Source organism: Belonocnema kinseyi, chromosome 10, assembly GCF_010883055.1.
Source record: "Belonocnema kinseyi isolate 2016_QV_RU_SX_M_011 chromosome 10, B_treatae_v1, whole genome shotgun sequence".
NCBI classification, from domain to species: domain Eukaryota; kingdom Metazoa; phylum Arthropoda; class Insecta; order Hymenoptera; family Cynipidae; genus Belonocnema; species Belonocnema kinseyi.
In genome coordinates this window covers 91,943,842-91,961,227 of record NC_046666.1, presented here as the reverse complement: position 1 = coordinate 91,961,227, position 17,386 = coordinate 91,943,842, and the positions used below count along the sequence as shown (strand labels likewise).

General features: G+C 35.7%; 1 protein-coding gene across 1 annotated transcript in view; it reads left to right on the top strand.

The window, feature by feature from the left end:
• LOC117182061 (protein pelota) overlaps nucleotides 1-17,386 on the top strand; it is a 56,889-nt gene that overhangs the window by 5,390 nt on the left and 34,113 nt on the right. The gene's annotated exons all lie outside the window — the stretch shown is intronic.

The following is a 17,386-nucleotide window of genomic DNA, read 5'->3' as shown; positions in this document are numbered from 1 at the left end:
ACAAAGACCACGTAAAATTAAAATCAAGTTAAAATTTTACTTCTATTTTGAAATTCGAATATTGGAGATAAGTTTATTGTAAATATTACTGAGACCTTGAATTCTGTTCTAAAATCAAGTGTTCATAAGCATGTTTAGCTAAAGCTGTATTTTGCAAATTGTTATCAATAGATCTTTCATGTTCTCTATTTCTCAGATATAATGATCTACTAGTTTGCCCTATGTAGTCTTTTTTGCAATTTTTACAGGTATGCCTGTATACACTAAAACGAAGATTCTCGCTTTTTCATTTCATTTTATTCAAATAAGCACAACGAATCTTTTAATTAAAAATTTTCCCAAAGACTATTAATTTATTTTTAACAGGCGCCAGACAGACATCACGTTTGCCGCCCTGAAGGAAATTATTTTAACACTAAAAAAACTGATATTCCTCGAATAAACTATATTTTCTTTGAAACACTTTTTTTATATACCCAAGCTCATTATCCTGGCGGAGTGGCGTAGGTACCTAAAAATCCTAAATTAAGTAAAAAGATTTGACAAGTCTCGAAATAAGATCAAATAAAAAAAAACAACACTGGTTATAATTTCGGTGATTTATATAATTTATAAAATTTATCTTATTTACAACTAAAAAAAAATACAACAACAAAAACAGAAAACACTCCCAGGTTTTTTTTAAGGAAAAAAAGAAGAAAATTGTCACCCTTGATTAACAATTAACCAGGAAACAATTTTAAGCTTGAATAACTTCGGCCCTGGAGCAAGCAGAACGATACCAATTTCCCCGCGTCAACGGACGCCATTAGGAAAATCCAAAATCCAAAAAGAAAATTACAAGAAGATAAAATAATAACGCCGCCCACCTTACAACTAATCCGAGTCCAGGGATATAGCAGCAGGTCTCACAAAAAAATAATAAAATACCAACAATTGGCTTCTTTTTGCTCTGTGGCGAAAACTCTACAGAGTTTCAAGAAAAGAACACTTCCTCACACGAGGCTCGAACAAAAAAGACCACGAATTCGCTGGTTTCCGCAGCACGCAGGCCGCTCAGTCTCTCCCCTCCTGCGCAGGTGGATGAGATGTGTCTTCTGTGTTGTCGCAGTGTCATGGCGTATTGAGGGAGATTTCGGGACCCTACTGCCCAAGAGATGGTGATAGTGGTGCTGCAAGGAATCCTCAAGGGTGAAATTTGAATCAACTCAGGTACAGGATTTGAAATGCGGGAATCTCATCCACATTCAACCCCCGGTGAACAAACTACGGTTGCGCCTGCACCTGAGCGACTTCAACCCGCCTTGCTTTCTCGTTGTTGGTAGCGCTGTTCCTCGATAAAAAAATGATGCTCCAGGGAAGACAAACTCTCTCCTCCATCACCCTCTCGTACTCGAAACTCGGTGAATTTCATAAAAAAAATCTTTAAAAAACAAACCCAAAATAATCAGCAAGAGTGACTTACTCCTTCTTCCTATGAAAAGCCCATGAGAGTGTGTTTTACAAAAAATATAAATATAAAATATTTCAAAAAGAAATAAAGAAAACATTAAAAGAAATAAGATAAGTTGGCCCTCATTCGAGCCTCAATGGTCTATTTTTTTTAATGGATATTTCCTCCGAGAGGGGAAGAGCTGTTTACAAATAAATAAAACAGAGAACAGATACAGCGTAATTTGCAGGTGAAACCTGCAACATTACAACTCCTCCACCCTCAGAGGAAATCCTGGGGATTCATTTTTCCCCCTGCTATCGAACAAGAACAACTCTAGTGGTAGGCGGTTTAATTCCATACCGTACTTCCTAAATCAAAATTAAAAGAAACTAAAAATCACCTACTCTAAAGCGGAACGCCACACTCTCATGTTCAAAATCTAGGAAATCAAAAATAAAATAAGTAAAAAAAATAAAATGTCAAATCAAAAGACTATCGTTATGTATCGACAAAACAAAAAAAAACGAAAATCATAAGACTAACCACCACAAAAGAATAAAAAAAGAAATAGCCTTAACCCATTCTACGTGTAAGACTATGAAAAATATGTCAGACACATGCATCAGTCAAAAACTATAAAAAAAAATAAAAATCACAAAATCAAAAAAATAAAAACATTACAGACGAGAGGACGAGAGGAGATGGAAGGAGAAATTGGAGCAAAAAAAAAAAAAATAGATCTACCGCCCTTGGAAGCCGAAAGGTACCCGTTTCCAGGGTCCTACCCTAGTACCGCTGGTGACGGAACCCACACCGCTTACAGTAGGTGCAGTCGAGGCGGTGTGTTTCCCCTTGGCCACAAAACTCACAGAAGAGAGTGAGAAGATCAGGGCACCATTGACACATATGCCCCTTCTTACCACAATTGCGACAAGGCACAAAGGACATATGATGGCGGAAACTGCCCGCAGTCTGTCTTCCTCTCTTCTCCCTTGGGGAATTCTGCGGTCGAGAGGCCCAGATTGAGCAGCCGCAGTCACGACCGTGGACCCCCCCTCGCCCACATAGCGTACAAAAAAGTTTTAACTCTTGGGGACAGTCCTCCCATTCGTGACCCGCGATTCGGCAACTAAAACAGCGCTTATATTCGCGATTCCACCTTTCTGCATCAGCCTGCATGGCATTTACTGGATGGCATCTACCAGCCACCCTGCTCTGCATTCCTCTACTGAGGTCCTCCGGAACCTGTTTACCCCACGTACTCCTTCAGGGAGGTCCGCCTGAACCACATGTGGGGGATCCCCTCGGACTTCTTCAGAGAGGTCCTCCTGGACCGCTTGTGGAAGATCTCCACAAATTCCTTCAGGGAGGCCGGCCTGGACCACCTGTGCTCCCACGGGCGATGTTAACGGCCACTCCTGTGTCCTCTCCAATCTCCACCACTAGTCCCTTACCAAGGGAAACGGATCAGTCTCTAGGGTTGACAACGCCTTTTGGACGTTCAACCGCCCCATCCACTCCTTTTTATCCCGGTAATCCAGGACAGATTGGCTTCGACGGGGCTGGGCCCGAAATTGTGTCGCTTCTACCCACAAGCTCTCGATGAGGCAAACTGGTTTCCGTACAGGCTCCGGGGTAGAGACAGTAATTCCTTCCACCATCTCTCGAAGTAGACGCTGGCTCAGAGGCTCTAGGGTGGTATCCCCTAAAGCTCGATCCCCCCTCCGCAGGGCTTCCAGCGCGTTGCGGACTTCCTCCGGATCGATGGCAGGCCAACGAACCCAGCGGATCACTCGGACCCTCGGACCTTCCGGACTGTTCCTGTCCTTGGGAGACATTCCAGACAACCTAATAAAATAGAAGAGAACATGCCAGTCTCCATGCAATATGTAAACAAAACTAATCCTATGAAGCACAATAAATAAAATGAAAATTAACATAAGGAAAACCAGACTGAGTAATACCTCAGTCTAACGCGATACATATGGTTTAAGATCCTTAACGTGAAAAGCACCGAGCGCCCTGCCATTATCATTTGCCAATTCGTATACCAGGGGCGACCGTATTCCCATGACGCGAAAAGGACCATAAAAACGCTTGTTCAGTTTAGCTGATATTTTTTTCTCCTTTGAGGATAATACCGTCCAACGCTTCAAAACTCGATCTCCTGACACTTAAAATCACGTCGCGATTGGTTATAATAACGAGTTTGCTTCTCATGAGCCTTCTCTAAATGAAGCGTCACGAGGTCTCGCAATTCTTTTAGGCGCTCCATACGCCCTATCTATTTTTCTCTATCGAGCTCGAGAATATTATCAGGACTCGCCTCTGAGACTTATTTTTGGCCTCAATTCCCTCCCACAGTTTAAGAAAGCCGGACTTACTTTAGTGGTAGCATTGACCGCGGTATTGTAGGCATACCTAAATTCATGGAGATGTACATCCCATTCTTGCTGATTCGAATCCACAAATGATCGAATCATTGCCATCAACACACGATTCATCCTTTCGGTCGGGTTTGCTTGAGGGTGATTTACTGGGTTGGTGGAGTGACGGATACCATAGAATCTAGTTAACTCAGTTATGATTTTGTTAATAAACTCCGTCCCATTATCGGTATGAATAACCTCAGGTTTACCCTACCTTGAAATAACCAGATCTTTCAAAGCCGCGCCTACATTTTTGGCATTAGTTGCTCTTAGGGTTTTACACTCGATCCACTTAGTAAAGTAGTCGTGTATACCAATTACGGGATTTACTACGCTGTGAAACTTTAGTGCGCTGACAAATATCACACCCTTTCACATAATGAACCACATCCCTAAAAATTCCGGGCCAATAATATGAGACCAGAGCCCTAGCGTAAGTCTTTTCTACACCTAGGTGTCCTGCGTGAGGTTCATCATGTACCTCGGTTGCAACAAGTAAACACCTGTTGCCATTTATTGACTGGAACCACCAATTTCCACGCTTCTGTATCTTCAATGATTGGATCTATCAGAGGGTTTGGTCTAAAAGCGTATAATTTCCCCTCTAACAACTTCCACCCATGATACCTTCTAGGGAAATTTTGCACGTCCTTAACACGACGGGAATACCACGAATCATCCATCACTTCAGTTCCACACAACTCGGCGACTTCCTAATTCTCATACATACGTGAGAGGGCATCGGGTACATGGTGTAAAGCACCTTTACGATGGACTATTTCAAACCGGTACTCTAGTAGTTCCATCGACCAACGTGCCGAGCGACCAGTCGGGTTATGTAAATTATGCAGCCATCGCAAACTGCTATGATCCGTGATCACCGTGATCACCGTGAATTTAAAACCTTCTAGGAAATGACGAAATTTACGGATAGACCAAACTACCGCCAGACATTCCTATTCCGTAGTGGAATACCGACGTTCGGCATCCAATAAGGTACGGCTTGCGAAAGTCAGTTTGTAACACAAAGGGGAGTTCAAAATTCGGACATGCCAAAATCCGAGCCGACGAGAGTGCCTTTTTAATCGCTTCAAACTCCGTCTCTTTTTCCTCCAATTAATTCCAATGGTTATTTTTCCGCAACAGGCGTGTGAGGGGTTCAGCAAGCGAGGCAAATTTTTTTATAAAGCGCCGATAACAGCTAGCAATACCTAAGAATCTCCTAAGCTGCCGAATATTGCGCGGTACAGGGTAATTCAGAACAGGTGACACCCGTTCCGCATCAGGTTGTAAACCATGTTCGTTAACTCGATATCCTAAATACCGGACCTCCGATCGGAAAAACACTCTTCTCGAGACTAATGGTTAGCCCCGCACCATAGATTTTATCTAACACCTTCCGAAGCCATCCTAAATGCTCCTCAAAAGTCTCGGACACGACGATAATATCGTCGAGATATGCGAAGCAATGGGGGCGCATTTCAGGGCCGATTAATTTGTGAATCAATCGTTGGAAAGTAGCAGGTGCCCCGCTCAACCCAAAATGCATGCGCTTATATTGGAAAAAACCACGCCCCGGAACTGAAAATGCTGTTACAGCTCGACTGCCGTCCTCCAGAGGAACTTGATGATAAGCTAGACTCAAGTCAATGGTCGAAATATAATGGGCTGACCGTAACTTATCCAGTATATTCTCTAAAAAAGGAAGAGGGTATGCATCGCCCTTAGAAATATCATTGACTTTTCTATAGTCAATACACATGCGATATGCACCGGTAGGCTTCTTCACCATTATCACTGGACTAGACCACTCTGAACTGGATGGTTCGATAAAGTCTTCCGATAAAAGCTTATCCACCTCATCATACATTGCTCCCAATACAACCGGGGAAACACGATAGTGTCTCTGTTTGATTGGTGAATGCCCCTAAACTTCAATTTTATGTTCAACAAGGTGGGTACAACCATATTTCGGACTGCCGGACGGAATGACTTCTGCAAGAAGTTTCTGAAGACAGTCACTCTCGACCTCAGACAATTCCACCAATCCACAGCAAGTCTCTTGCTGTCTGATATCTACTCCGCTCATAGGAGTTGTACTACCGTCCCCATGATGAACAATTTGTTCCTCACCAGGTTGCCAAGCTAAATAGCACGCGTTTCTAAACCCATCTTGGATGAGACCGAACTTACGCATAAAGTCCCAGTCCAAAATACATTGTGGGGATAATGCTTTAGTTATTCGAAAAGGTACTTCATGCTTCACCCCATCTAGTTCTATCGGCAGGAATACCCGCCCCAGGATCTGAGAGGTTGCGCCATTAGCTACTCTCATCATACGTGCTTTAGCATCCACCATTTTCCTGTTATTATCTGCTATTAATTCCTGCGCGAGAGATTCCATTAAAAATGAGCGTGAAAACCCACCATCAATAAGTGCGTCAATCATTCGTGTAGCGATCCTAATTTTTACAAACAGCCTCATGGCCTTTTCTTCGGTCTTGATCTCCCCACATAACGGTATTTCACCTGAAAATTCCCTACCTTTTTCGGTTACCCTGTTATCCGTCTGGATCCCTCTCAGTCATTTAATAATTGCAGAGCTTTGTTATTGTAATCTGTTTTGTTCATTATGGCACTTTTTTTGCTTTTATCAGCTAAATATCGTATATCAATATCAGCTAGATATCATTGTTATTTTGCATAAATTTTTTTGTTTTGTTGAAGTTCTGACGTAAAATGGAATTCTTGTTGTAAAGTTGTTAATATTATATATCCAATTTTGAGTCCAATAAACTATATGATTTCTTACTATATTTCTTAAATGTGGTGTTATGTTTTTCATATTTTACTCAACATTAGTTATCAATTTTGCAATAGGAAAATTTTTTTCATCATATGGTATAGCGAAATTTCCGCCCAGACTAATTATTTCTTTTACAATATCAGGTATAATTTTATCAGATAAGTTAACAACCCAATTTTTTGAATCTGTTGTTTTTTTTTGATTTTATTGACATCTTGAATTTTGAATTTTATTTCATCACATGCTAATTAACTTTTTAACAAAATTTTTTATATTTCCTGTAGTACTTACTAAAAGTCCATTAAAGAAATTTTCTGAGAAAACGATTATAATTTGATTTTTGAAATAATATAATTTTTTTGCGATGTCATTAATTTCTAAGGAAATATCAGTGATTTCACTATTTATTATTATTTCACCAAGAAAGTTAATAGATTTTTCAATTTTTTGACAGATTTTTTTGGAAAAACAACGGATATTAGGTTAAATGTTACAAATGCTGTGATTTGGTAAAATACCCTCATGCTTACATCTGTATAAAAATTTACGTTGATTTTTTCTTTTTTCCATATAAAAAGTGAGGTGCTTTCACTTTTTAATAATCCAGACTGCATAATCTCCATGTTCCTCCTTAATTCGTGTGTAAAATCCTTCGTTGTTCATAATCGATGTTTAAATTTTAAGGCCAGTATATAGATGTATGTATTTTTGCAGTAAGTGATAAATAAAGTTTTTTTAGCCCTATTCCGCTTTTTTGAAGTTAAAAAAACTTTTTTTATTATAAAAAATGTTGTGCCGACATGTTTCACCTGATTTTCAGGTCCTTTTCAAGGCTTCTTCTAAAAGGAAATATATACGTTAAGGAATAAAATAGAAACTATTTAATTAGTATGTTCTTATTAGTCTTTGATGTTTACTTACTATGGAGATAAAAGAAAAATCGCTGAAGACTACGTTGAATACAGTTAATTTTAGAACAGACATTCAAGGTCTTAGTAATATTTACAATAAACTTATTTCCAATATTCGAATTCTAAAATAGAAAAAAAATTTTAACTTGATTTGAATTTTACGGGGTCTTTTTTTAGTTACGTATATATAACGATGTATAACCTAACCTCTAAATTAGCTATTAGTGAGTTAGTATCATTGTAACTGTTGTGATCAAACAACTTGACGAAAAATTCGTCATCAGTATAAAGCAAGATGTAATAAAAAAAACAATATAATCTCAAGGATGTTTCGCTGTAAGTTCATAATAACTTTTATACAAATACTAACTACAACATTTCAAAATTAATAACCTAACTCTTTCATAAATAATTTCTGTTTCAGATGAGATTTTTAGCTTATATCGTAAATGATACGTTTTTAATTTTTTAATTTTCAAAATAATTTAAATTTTAAAATGCATATTCTGGTCATTTAACTCCTTTCTTTATATATATATATAAAATAAATTATTTCCGAACAAGAACAATGATACCAAAAAATTGAATTGCAATTTCAACGGAGTCTTCAGCGATTTTTCTTTTATCTCCATAGTAAGTAAACATCAACGACTAATAAGCACATACTAATTAAATAGTTTCTATTTTATTCCTTAACGAATGTATTTCCTTTTAGAATAAGCCTTGAAAAGGAACTAAAAATCAGGTTGAAATATGTCAACACAACATTTTTTATAACAAAAAAAAGTTTTTTTAACACCAAAAAAGCGGAAAAGGCCTCAAAAAACTTTATTCATCACTTACCGCAAAAATACATACATAAGTATCGTAGGATACCAAGTTGAGAAAAAAGTGGACATCCATGGCTAGATTTTGAGAAATGTTGAAAAAAACAGAACTAATTCTTTAAATGATGACATAATGCTTTTATAAAAAATTTACTACAAAAAAATGACCAGCTATTACATTTCATGCAGAATGTACGATTATGTGGTACATTTTTTTGTAAAAAAATAATTGTTGGAGTAAGTCACATTCATTTGCACAATTAAAAATTCTTTAAAAAGTCATGGGGTACATTAAAATGGTCTATTAGTAATTATTTTTATTAAAAAAGGAGGCCGAAAATTCTGAAAATGATCAAAAATACGTAAAAATGTAGTTTGATGATTTTTGGGTCATATTTGGGGCGTATTTGTAGACACTCATCTTCAATCCCTAAAACATTTGGCAACTTTAAATCAAACGCTGAAGTATCAGTCCATTTTTTCCTAAATAACAAATATTCTTATGTTCAATATCGACGTGTCCAAATGACGAGGTGCCATCTCGGTAGGATGAAATAAAAAGGTGCCACGTCGGGTGGTGAAACACGGAAGCTTAAAAATCCCATTTAAATAGTATTTGAAACACCAACTCCCTCTGAAGTAGGGAACTTTTTTATTTGGCCTCGTGTAAAGCCGAAAATGCACGGACAGGGACCCAAGCTCTCCCGACTTCACGATTGACGATCTAGCTGCTCCTCAATTTATTCAGGTTTTGAAATCCCGTGTTACCTTAGAACCATTAGGCTTATTGCGAAGAGACAAATATAATTGACCTTATGTAAATAGATATAGGAGACAAGACTTCTGGGTCTCAAATGTTTCAAATTTTGTTCTGCATGCCTTAGTCATATTTTTAGTAAACAATTGATTTTTAACAAATATAAAACAAATTTTTGACAAAAAAGTTCAATTTTGAACCTGAGAAATTACTTTAAAAAATACATCTTTTAACTTAAACATTGTAGTTTATACTGAAGTTTGCAGTTGAAAAAATTAAATTTTAAACGCAAATAAATGTGAATTTTCAACAAATTTTCAATCTAATAACCTTCTACCGAAAAGAGAAATTCAAAATTTTCAAAATCTATTTTAAAACAACAAAAAATTTTGTTCACAAAATAGATAATTTTCTAAAAAAATAGATGAACTTTCAATCATTTTATACCAAAATAAAAGAAGTTTCACCAAAATATGATTTTTCATCCAAAGAAATGAATTCTTGATTAAAATGGATGAATTTTTAAACAAGGAGAATAATTTTCTACCAAAAAAGAAGAATTTTTGATTGATAAAGTTCAATTTCCTACTAAAAAAATTCAACCAAAAATGATACAGTTACATTTTTAGTATAAGAAAATGTTTTTCAACAATAAAAAAATCGAATTTTCAACAAAACAGTTAAATTATCAACCAAAATAGTTATTTTAAACTGGAAAATATTGGAAAAAAGAATTATTTTTCAAATAATTGTTTGAAAATTTGTAATAATTTTTATTTAAAAAAATGTATTCTAAAAAAAATTCAAAAAGATTTCGAAAGACATCAAACGATTTCTTAAAATTTTTAAAAAGAGTAGAAGATTTTAAAACAAAATGTTTCAATTTGATAAGATTAAAGATTTTAAAAAACGTAAATAATCCGGTAAATTCAAGGAATATTTAGAAGAATGGAAGAGATTCAAATCTAATTTTAAACTTAAGTTTTTTAGAAATGTAGATTTTCAAAGATTGCAAAAAAATAAACTTTAGAGGCTTTAAGGGAATCCCGAAAGATTTCACGGAAATAAAATGATTTTTCTTAAAATTCTGTGAAAATTTTTGAAGATTATATAAATGAAGTTTTCGACATCTTGAATGCTTTTTTAAAATTTTAAGAAAAATTTAGTAAGTTAAAAATATTTTGTTGGAATTTATTTTGTTTTAAACGTATTAGAAATATTTAAAAACTTGAAAAAATATCTCAAAATGTATAAAATATTCATTGATATCTTCCAAACTTCTAAATGTCCTAAACATCTTTTAAAAAGACAAGAAGTTTTCTGATATTTTTTTAAATCCAATAAAATAAAAAAATTTAAAGTCTTCTTGGTTCTTTTTTGATACATCTATTTTCATGTTATTTTAGGTTATAATCACAATTTTGAGGATTTAAAGAGAAAAAGCCAAAAAGCTATTAACTTGACCACATTTAAAAGACTAATCATTTTTCAAAAATGTTGTAAAATTTTCCTTTGAATGTTGAGTGGAAAAGGAATTTTATTTAAAAATTTTTGAGATTTTCTGAACAGAAAATGTCATGAATTTCTTAGCATTGTATTTTACTAACTAATGGATATATTTTTATAAATTTATTTCTGAAATTTATTCCCTAAGGTCAAATATGTTACAATAATATCGTAAAATTGTTCAAACACCAGCTATATACAGGAATTTTTTAATAAAAATCAATGTGTATCATATTCATATAAATTATTGCAATATCTATGAAATTTAAAAAATTAATGTATAGAGAGTACAGTTTTTATTTGAAATTTCACGACGGTTTTTTTGTACCATGTCTGACCCTCTGCCAGAATCAAGGAAAAATAATCTAAAAATATGTTAATTATTTATTAAAATGCTACAAAGATTTACCTTTACATTTTTTTTCTCTTCTTTTAATCATAAGATGTATGTATGTATTTAATCTCTCCCTTTTACGGGTTTGAGGGCCTCCTTTCCCTGTACATATATTTACAATTCCATCCTTAGTCTAACTTAACTACTACTTATATTCTACTCTTTCGCATTACGTAGGATAAACAATAGTAACAGTAGTGATATTAATTCCTAAAATGAGCGAGCTTCCAGGGCTTCCGTTTCCTCTTACCATAAAAAAATGCATTTTCCACGATATAGAAAACAATTTTCGTTTTTTACTGTCCCTTTTCAGGATCACCCGTTTGGCTCAGCCCTACTCCCTTGCTTTCCCTTACTTCTTCCGATTTCTTCATCCACATCACTGCCTGTCCACTACCATCCAAGATCCATCTTACTCAACTGTCCCTCTTCCTCTCCTGTACATCTCTCTAATACATGTGCCCATGAATCCATTTCGTATCCACAAACTGTGCATAAATTCTCCTCTTCAACCATCCGATATCTGCATGTTCTCACTCCTTCTCCCATTCTCAACCGTACAACCCTACTCCATTTGTCTTCCTTTTTTATTTTTTACAGATATTCTGGTTCCGTCAACCCTTTGACCATCTTATACCATCTATTGTACCTCGAATCTATAATCTTTGTCCTTCTCTTTTCTCCTTGTTTAACCAATAGCTCTAACTCTATGCCCTGCTACTCCATAACCCCTTCTCGAATATTACACACCCTACTCATTTTTCTCCTTTCTTCCTCCCATTTTGAATTTCCCACATTACCTCTTGCTTCTTTGTTCCGAATTTCGCCAAAACATGCTTGTGCAATTCTACTTCCCTCTCCCCTTTTTAGCTTCTCTTCAAACCTCCAGGCTGTCTTAATTTGTCTAGTAACCATATTTTCTCTTCCTAACTCTTCTTTTTACATATATCCTGGGCAACTCCAGCTAACCCCCATTATCCACCTCAGAAATCGCTCTTTCCTATACCCCATACTTGGCCCATTACTTTACTCGCACATTCAATTCTTTTCCTCACCTGCAGCTCTTTTCCCCCTTCTGCCTTAAACCAAAAACCTAGGTAACAGAACTCCTCCACAATTTCCACTTTTTGTCCCTTCATCTTCCAAACGTAATTTATTTTGCCCTTTCTATTTCTGAAACACATCACCTTTGTCTTATCTACGTTCACCGTCAGCTCTTTTGTTCCCACATACTCTTCGAAGATTCTCATCATTAGGTTCATCCCCTTCTCATCATCTGCTAATAAAACTACATCGTCCGCGTATGCTAGAGAGTATGGTTTGCTATTAACCAAAACCGTTCCTCCTTTACCTTTCTCCTTTAGCTTCTCCTCTAAGTCGGCCAATAGAATACTAAATAGTAACGGACTCAACGGACACCCTTGCCTTAAAACTCGGCCTGTCCAGAAAACCTGCCCTTTTGTCTTTCCTATTTTCATCCTAATCCTGGTTTCAGTAAAAATTTCCTTTATCCTCTCCACTAACTTTTTCTCTACACCCCTCTTTCATTGCCTGCTATAGCACTTTTCTGTTCACTGAGTTAAACGCTGCTTTGAAATCTACGAACAAAGCGACTAGTTTCCCTTTCTTTTTCCCCAATTTTCTGTTAACTAAATAGTCAAGTACTTAGATGTTGTCTATAGTTCCCATCCCTTTTCTAAATCACGTCTGATTATGTGGGATACTTTTTTTTGTTCTACCTGACTCTCCAACCTCTTTCTTAAGATTTCTGCACATATTTGATAGCCGACTGACATGAGAGTGATCCCTTTGTATTCCTCTACCTTCTTTCATTCCCCTTTCTTGACAGGCGGTACCACCAGTCCCGTCGTCCACTCTTCCGGCCAACCTTCTCCTTTCCATACCTTGTTGTAGATCTTCCACATCCCATCCCTAATCCCTTCTCTTCCTAACTTCACCGCTTCGTTCTCCATCCCATCTTCTCCCGTCGCCTTGTTTCTTTTTAACCTATTTATTGTCTCATCCACTTCTTCTCTTGTTATCTCGTTCCCTTCCTCCATTTCTCCTTGGACTATCCTACACTTTTCCCTTTTGATCTTATTTTGCTTTCCCCCTAATAGACCCTTAAAATAATCCGTCCATTCCTACATTTCTATTTCTTCGTTAACGTCCTTCCTTTACCCTCTATCCCTATTTATCACATCCCACACCCTACCTTCTTTGATCGCTTTTTCTACCTCTGCTTTATATTCTTCCTTTCCCCTTTGTCTTTTTATTTCCAGCATTTTCTCATGTTTGTTTTTCCTCCTGTTATACTCCTCCTTCTCCAGTTCCCCCTTCTCCATTTGCTCACACACTCTTTTATTCCCTCTTTACTCTCCCAGCATTCCTCGTCCCACCAGACTCTCTTTCCCCCTACTCTTTCTTCATTAGTACCCAGCTTATCCTTTACCTTTTCAATGGACCCCTTCAACCTTTCAATTAACGAGTCTATTTTCTCCTCTTTTTCATACCTAACCTTCTCCTTTTCCATCTTTTGTTTAAACTCTTTTAATTTATCTACCCCCCAGATTCCCATTTTCGTGTTTCATTCGCACCCTTTTTCCTTTCTCCCTCTGCCGCGCTTACTGACGCCTCTTCTTAGAGTAACTATGACCGGGAAGTGCTCGGACCCTATCTCATTCCCAATCTTCATACTCTCTATCATATGCTGCATTCTTTCTTCAGCCAAGATGTAGTATATTACTGTTGCTCCCTTTCCTATGAATGTGATCTCCCCTTCCTCATCTCCTTTCATATTGCCATTGCATATAAACCACCCTGTTTCTCCTATCATGTCTAGTAACTTCCTCCCCTCCCTGTCCGTCTCTCTATGTTTGGAGTTCCTTATAAATGCCTCCTTTTCTTCATCCCATAACCCTCCCTCTTGTTCGCCAGTCCATGTATTCAAGTCCCCTCCTATGTAAACCAATTCTTCCTCCTTTTCCTCCATCCACCTCCTTATTACTCTCCAGCCTTCCTCTTCCCCTCTTTTTCTGTATACACACACCACCGCTATTTCTACTTTCCCAATTATAATTGTTCTTACCATTGCTCCATCCTTTTCCTCCATGTCTCCATCTTTTCTCCCTTTTACTGCTAATTCTTTTTTCACCCCTGACACCATGCCGCCCAACCCTCTCCCTTTAACGTGTTCTTTTCTTGCTTCTTGCATTGTTCACACATAACCTTTAGGTAACAGCTTTTTTATTCCCTTCCAGTCCTTCTCATCCGCCCAAGTTTCACGCATTATAATCACATCCCACTTTTCTAACTCCTCCCAAAATCCTTTATTCTTGTTCTTCAAACCTGACACATTCCAGAAAGCTATTTTCACGTTTCTCTCTTCCCTTCCCTCTTCTTTCCTTTTTCGTCTCCCTTCTCCCTACCTTTCTCAAGACTTTTTCCTTTTTTCCTTAATTCTTCTAATTCTTCATCCCAGCACCATTCCTCCCCATTTACCCATCACCTGTATCTTCACATCCAAACAATATAGCCCTTTTTCCTCTCTACCCAAGCCCTCTGCTCTATTTGCCATCTCCTTTTCTTCTCCCTCCATGTCAGATCTTCATCAATTCTTTCCCTTCTTCCTCTCAATCATTTCTTTCCCTCCATAATTTTCTTTTTCTCCTTCTCACTTCCCACTTTTACTAGAAACATTCTTTCTTTTCCTTCCTTTGTCCCTCCTATTCTCTATACATCGTTGCCTTTCTTTGCTATTCGTCCAGATTTCTGTTCGAACCCGCGTTGCCTAGCTTGTTAAGGCGCTGTAAATTTGAGGGCCTTCCGCGTTGCTTGCTCGTACCTGAGTCCGCTACCCTCCCCACCCGGGTCGACTTCTCGGCACTTTCATCACCGCTGCTGTCACTGCGATTAACGTCACCCATCCCCCCACTTCCAATGCTTTCAGCAACGTCAGCTGTTGCAGCCACTATGGTTTTCTGCTCTGTGCGATCGTCCAGTAACTGTTGCCCTCTGGCGCCAGTTTGTGGACTTCGCGTCGTCGGCATCCTACCTTACCCAAAGCTCCGTGACGTTTCCCGCCTTTATTTCCTACCTCTTGCCCCCCTGACCAAGCAACTATTTTTTCACTCCTAATCTCAAAAACTTCACAAGCTCCAAATTTTCACTTCAAACCACTCACTTTCACCCTTTACACCTTTGCCTTCACTCATCCTTCTTCCTTTACACTCGATCTCCGCACTTTCTGTCTTTTCTGCATCCACTTACCCTTATTTCCTTCATCAAAGCCGAAAATACACCACTTGAAAAAAAGAGTTCTTTCGCGATCGGTACCGGAAACGGAAGCCTTATAATCTTAAGATATTTCTTCATAAAATAAATTTTATGGGGTTTATTTTACAATTATTTTCAATCAATTTCCAATTGAATTTATTTTACATTTAAAATAAAATTGTGAAAGCTAAATTTTGTAATGTTGAGATAAGTATTTTAAGACATTAAAGATTTTTTAAAGTTTTCATATACAAGGAAATAAGTATTATCAGTTTGTTTATAAATTTTTATATAAAAAATTATCATAAGATTCTTAAGAATATTAAAAAAAAAGGTTTCCGAATATATCAGATGTGCCAAAAAAGATCCTAGGAGATTTTAAAGACTTTTTATTTTTAATTTATAGGATTTTAAAAAATATTATGAAACTTTATTATCTATTTAAAACGTTTTAAATTCTTCAAGATATTGGTAACTCTCTTGAGTTTTTATCGAAAATTAAAAATAAACATTCAAAATGTAGAAAAAAAATTCCTTATAATCTTCTAAATTTTCCCAAGCATTTTAAGAAACTTTGTTTATTCTCCTGAAACCTTTCGAGATTCTTTTAAAGTTCCTAATGTTTATCTTGCGTTTCTAAAACACTTCTTAGCTTTACATTTTTTTTAATCTCATCAGGTCTAGTAAATACTTTCTGAATTCACTTACAACATTTTGTTCCAAAATATTTTACGTACTTTTTAAACATTTCAGGAAATAGTACAAAATGTTTTGTAATCTTTTTTTAATTTTCTGTTAGAATTCATGCCAAAACAATTATTTACATTTTTTCCCAAGGATTGCAAGATTTAAAAAAAATTGCCTTTAAACTTTTTCAGATACTTTGACATTTTTTGACGCCTTTTTGAATGTTTCGAGATGCTAAAATTAATTTTTCGAAATAAAAAATTATTTTAATTATCTCTAGGAACCTAAAATAATTTTTTGTCATTTTCATGAAAACTTACAAAATTCTTGAAAAATATTTACAAGTATTAATTATTTTTGTATCCTTTCAAAATTTCTGAATATTTCTTAAACTTACTCAAATTTGAAGGTAGATTTTTAAACAAACATATAATTTAAACAATTGCGTAACAAAATTTCACAAGAAGGCCTAATAAGAATTATGTTCCTTAATTCAAGATGTGAAAAAAGGACTCATAATCTTCTAAATTTTTCCCAGGAATTTTAAGAAAAATAGTTTTACCTCCTTGAAATATTTCGGAATTCCTTTAAAGTTTCTAAAGTTTATATTTGAATTCTTTAAAAATCTCAGTTTCTGACAAAATTTAAGTTTAAAATTCGATTTAAATCTCTTCGATTATTCTTAATATTTCTTGCATTTACTCGGTTTTGATCTATTTATTATAATCTTACCAAATTGAAACATTTTGCTTTAAATCTTCTACAGTCTTTAATTTTAGGAAATTCTTTTCACATGTTTATAAACCTTTTTCAATATATTAAATAAAAAGTTATGAAAAATTTTCCTACTAATCTTGAAAAAGTTCTGTTTATAATCTTGTTGGACCTTCTAAGCCTTCTAATCATTAAAAACTATTCAAATTTTTCCCGATTTTCTTTGAAATTCGGCAAAATGAAAAAGATTGCCTTAAAATCTTGAGATTCTTTATTGAAAATTTTAAACATAGTTTAAAATGTGTTGGAATTAAAAAAAAAATTAATTTTGTAAAATAAAAAATTATATTAATTATTCGTAGAAACCTCAAAGAATTTCCTTCATTTTCCTGAAACCTGACAAAATTCTTTAACAAAATCTTTAAAAATTTTAACTATTTTCTAATCGTTTCAAAATTGCTGAATATCTCTTAAACTTACTCAAATTTGAAAGGACATTTTTTAAACCAAAATAAATTTTAAAAAAATGTGCAACAAAATTGCGCAATAAATTGCCTGAACTTTTATTCTCTTGACACCCAGCGAAATTCAGTTTATTTAAAAACTCCTCCAAATAGCCAGTTAGCCACCGAAAACGAATTCTGA